This window comes from Triticum aestivum, chromosome 2B, assembly GCF_018294505.1.
Source record: "Triticum aestivum cultivar Chinese Spring chromosome 2B, IWGSC CS RefSeq v2.1, whole genome shotgun sequence".
NCBI lineage: Eukaryota > Viridiplantae > Streptophyta > Magnoliopsida > Poales > Poaceae > Triticum > Triticum aestivum.
Genome location: NC_057798.1, coordinates 737,280,483 through 737,285,627, shown reverse-complemented (window position 1 = coordinate 737,285,627; position 5,145 = coordinate 737,280,483).

The window sequence follows — 5,145 nt, the reverse complement described above, 5'->3', positions numbered from 1 at the left end:
GCCGGTTGGGGCTGGATGAAAAGGACCCCGTGGAGGTCTAGATGAACAGGACGACCCCTGGAGGGCTGGATGAATAGTAGACGGTGGAGGGGTGGATGAACAGTAGCCCGTGGAGGGGTGGTTGAATAGGAGCCCGTGGAGAGGGGTGGTTGAACAGTAGCCGGTGGAGTAGCGTGCGGTGGAGGCTGGATGAACAGGAGCCCGTGGATGAACAGTCGCAGGTGGAGGCTGGAGGAGGTCAGCGGTGGATGAACAGTAGCCCGTGGAGGCTGGAGGAGGTCGACGGTGGAGATGAACAGTATCCCGTGGAGTCCCGTTTTGCGGTACGCCACACCCCTCCCGATGAACAGGACCCCCGTTTCGACCGTAGCGCTCCAACACAAGTTCGTTTCGTCAGTTTTGCGGTACGCCACACCCATCCCGATCAACAGGACCCCCGTTTCGATCATAGCGCTCCAACACAAGTTCGTTTCATCCGTTTTGCGGTACGCCACACCCCTCCCGATCAACAAGACCCCCGTTTCGACTGTAGGAGGTTCGTTTCCTCCGTTTTGCGGCACACCAGACCCTTCCTGATCAACCGGACCCCGTTCCAAACATAGGAGGTCCATTTCCTCTGTTGTGTGGTACGCCAGGCCTCGTTTCCATCGCCTGTTCCGTCCAAGCCCTCCCAATGAACATGACCACGCATTCCGTTCCGACCCAGCCGGTTGGCTCCCACGCATTCCATTGCCTCCCGATGAACACGACGCACTCAGTTGCCTCGCCATGAACACAATGCATTTCGTTGCCTCCCCATGAACACGACGATTCCGTTGCCTCCCCATGAACACGAGCCCTCGCCGTACGTATGCGCGAGTAGGCATTCGAGACCCCACCCATATGTAGACATACGTGGTCCTATTTTCTTTCTTGCACCCTGGCCATTGTACATACGTGTACATGCTACGTGTGCGCCTCTCCTACGACACGTGCGCGCCTACATCAACCAATATATATGGACGTACATGTTCGCGACCAGAATGACAACGCTACGCACGCTTCGACCAGGTGGGTCCCGACTGTCAGGCACTTCCTTGCCTGCGAAGATGTAGTTGGTGGGTCCCAATAGTCAGGGGGCGAATCATTTTTTTTGCCCGGACGCACTTCCTTGCGTGCGAAGATGTAGTTGGTGGGTCCTAGCAGTCAAGGGGAAATGTTGTTTTCGCGAAATACGGTGGCCCGTCTAGTGGGTCCCCGCTGTCAGGTGGAGGAATAATTATTTTACACGTAATAAGGAGGCACTTCCTTGCTGCGGCCGTGGATCCAGCTGTCAGCCTCTCCACGTACAGTCCACGTCCAATGGAAGCCGTTCCTTGACCACGTTGACCACGCCGCACCGAGAGCACCAAGGCGGTGGACGACGGCGAGGCCTAGGAAGGGGATGACGCGAAGCCGGGGAAGATGCAGGAGGCGATGCCCACACGTAGAGGAGTACGAGGGTTCACTGGTTCACTACGGTGTGAGGCTGCCATCGCTGCAGAATAGCAGGGGGTGTGGGTGAGTAGAGGGATGGCCTGGCTAGCGGTGGGAGTAGTAGGGGGCGGTGAGGCCTCAGCCGCATCACAGCCGGCCACGGGAGGCAGGAGCACGAGGCACGACCAGCGCTGGTTTGGGCGGCTGGAGCAAGAAGACCAGAGGTTGAAGAAGCACTACGGCCGTTGGATGGACATTGTATGGTCACTAGATCTAGAATCGTGCATATTGACTAAGTTGACAAAGCCCTCCGTCCCCGTAAACTTAATAGGCCCACAAGTCAGCCTGGGTCCCAGCTAACAGGGGGAGTATTCATTTTTTGTGTGTAATAAGGAGGCACTTCCTTGCGTGCGAAGATATAGCTGGTGGGTCCGAGTTGTCAACCACGGTAACATTTTTTTCGCGAAATACAGAGGCCCTTTCGGTGGGTCCCTGATGTCAGGTGGAGGAATCATTATTTTACGCGTAATAAGGAGGCATTTCCTTGCATGCGGCTGTGGACCCAGCTGTCGGCCTCTGCACGTACAGTCCACTTCAGATGCATGTCGGTCGTTGACCATGTTGACCAGGCCGCGCCGAGAGCACTAGGGCGGTGGACGACGGCGAGGCCTAGGAAGGGAATGACACGAAGGCAGGGAAGACTCGACAGTTGTTTCCCACCCGGAGGGGAGTACAATTGTACGAGGGTTTACCGGTTCCTCTGCCGTCACCGGAGAATAACAGCAGGTGTGGGTGAGTAGAGGGATGGCTAGGCCAGCGATGGGAGTATGGTGGGGCGGTGAGGCCTGCGCGGCAGCACCGCCGGCCGCGGGGAGGAGGGAGTAGGCAGTCCCGCCGGCGCTTGTTCGAGCGGCTGGAGCAGGAAGAGCACAGATTGAAGAAGCACGACGGCCATTCGATGGACATCCAACAGTCACTACTTGTGCGTCAACCTTTTTTTAGGAAAGCCTCAAATCTGTGGAAAACAGCATACAACCCATCTGCCATTATTTCTAATAATTTAGAGCCCATTTGCTAATTCTTAAGGTTTTTTTGGAGCCCATATTCTTTTTTTAGCATTACAGCCCATATTGTGGCCATGGTTAAAAAATTATACGAAATTTTGCATATTTTGGTGCGGTTCGAACTGTTTTTAATTCCAAAATTTCGACTCACATTCAAACTGATTTAAAAAATAAATGTATATCAATATAAAATCCAACAAATTCTCCATGCAAAAAATAATGTAATTTAAAATCTCGAAATGAAAAAAAAAGATATTTGAAACTAATTGCCGGTTTGATGTGTTTTAAAAATGTACAACCCATTTCTCATTACTGATAGGCCATTTTCTCGGCCAGCCGAATGAAGATCTCCTCGTCTTGAAAGATTTGCAGCCCAACAGGCCTGACAAAGCGACTTGGCAAATTACAAAAAAACCGGGCTGTGGCCATGGACCCAGCTGTCAGCCTCTCCATGTACAGTACTCTTTCGATGGAAGTCGGTCGTTGACCACATTGACCACCCCGCGCCGAGAGCACCAAGGCGATGGACGATGGCGAGGCCTAGGAAGGGAACGATGTGGAGCCGGGAAAGACGCGGCAGTGGATGCCCATGCAGAGAGGAGTATGAGGGTTCACTGGTTTGGCTGCGGTGTGAGGCTGCCGTCGTCGCAGAATAACAAGGGGTGTGGGTGAGTAGAGGGATACCCTGGGCCAGCGGTGGGAGTAGTAGGGGGCGGTGAGGCCTCCGCGGCATCACAGTCGGCCACAAGAGGCAGGAGCACGCGGCACAACCGACGCTGCTTTGGGTGGCTAGAGCAACAAGACTAGAGGTTGAAGAAGCACTATGGCCGTTGGATGGACATCCTACGGTCATTGGAGCTAGAATCGTTCATATTGACTAAGTTGACAAAGCCCTCCATCCTTGTCAACTTAGTAGGCCCACAAGTCAGCCACCCACTATGGTGGGTCCCAACTAGCAGGGGTATTCATTTTTTGGTGCGTAATAAGGAGGCACTTCCTTGCGTGCGAAGATATAGCTGGTGGGTCCGACCTGTCAGCAGGACGAACGTTTTTTTCGTGAAATACAGAAGCCCTTCCCACGTATAGTGCATGTACAGTGCGTAATAAGGAGAAACTTTCCTTGCGTGCGACCATGGACCTCGTGGGTCCTAGCCGTCAGGCTCTCCACGTACAGTCCTCTTCCGATGACTCTCGTATGTTGACCACGCCGCGCCGAGCGCACCGAGGCAGTGGACGACGGCGAGGCCCCAGACTGGAACGACCCGAAGATGGGGAAGACGCGGCAGTGGAGTTGCAGACGGAGAGGAGTAGGAAACTTGACTGGCTCGGGTGCGGGGTGGGCCTACACTCGGTAGAGAATAACAGGAGGTGCCGAGTGGAGGGATGGAATGGCCGTCGGCGGGGTAGCGTTTCGCTGAGGAGCGCAAAACAACGCCGCTGGACGCTAAAGGCTGGAGTAGGCGGTTCCAGCAGCGCTGGGGGAAGAAGACGAGATATTGAAGAAGAATGTCGGCCGTTGGATGTAAATCCAATGCCTTCTTAGGCTTCAACCTACTGGCCCACATGTCAGCCAGTCCATTTGTTTTTTAGTCCATTTGGTGGGCTGGGTGAAACAATGATGTAGCATCTATGCAGCCGTTTAAATCCCATTTGTATTTTTCTTGAAATCTGCGGACTTATTGGTCTGGGTGAAAATATCATGTTGGGCTAGACGGAGAAATGTTATAACAACATAAACACATGATTGCACGTCAGTAAAATCTTTGCAAGCTTATGTACGCAATCACTAGGAGTTAACTTGCCAAGTTATATATAAACAATTATTATTATTATTTTGTAAGAACTTTCAACTTACGAAATAAAATATCATTTTAATTTGATGAGTTAATAGTACGTGGGGTATTATTACTTTTTAGGCTAGACGTGGGACAGTTGAGTTGGTTCTAGGGGAAAGTACTGGGAGAAAACTCAGTTTACATCGAAAAAGAAAGTGGGAGAAAATTCAGAGACCTGCTGGGTCCACCTGAGGAGGGGAATATGTTGGGAGGAAGGAGATTCAAAGCACGGCAGCCGAGTGAACTAGTTTTTTTACGGACAAGTGAACTAGTTTACATACATAAGCAAATAGTCACTAAAAAAAGCAATCAGGTTAATGGGTTCTTAAAAGAAATATTTTGGACAAAACAGATAATTACGACACATAGGCTAATGCATGAAACACTCAGATGATAAAGGTGCTTATAAACAGATAAAGTACAACATCTAGACCTTCCTGGCACTCTTGATCATGATGATGCGGCTGTCCGTGTACTCGTCGGTTACGGGAAGCAGACACGCCCTCATGTCCAAGATCTGCCTGTACATGTCATAGCATGCATATGCGTCCTTGGACGCATAGGTTATGTAGGCTAGATTTAGAGGTACCTCCCACGTGTTCAGGTCGTCTTCTTTCATGTTGGCGTATCAGGGGTCGATGATGGTCTCAGCGAGGTCAACCACGGAGTCCTTCTCCTGCCCATTGCTGATGATCTTGTATTGCTTCTGGATGTGGACAAGCTTGTTGCACTAGATGGCCGAATCGTCGCGTTCTTCCTGGTCTCCACCATAGCGAAGGTGCAGTCGGCGC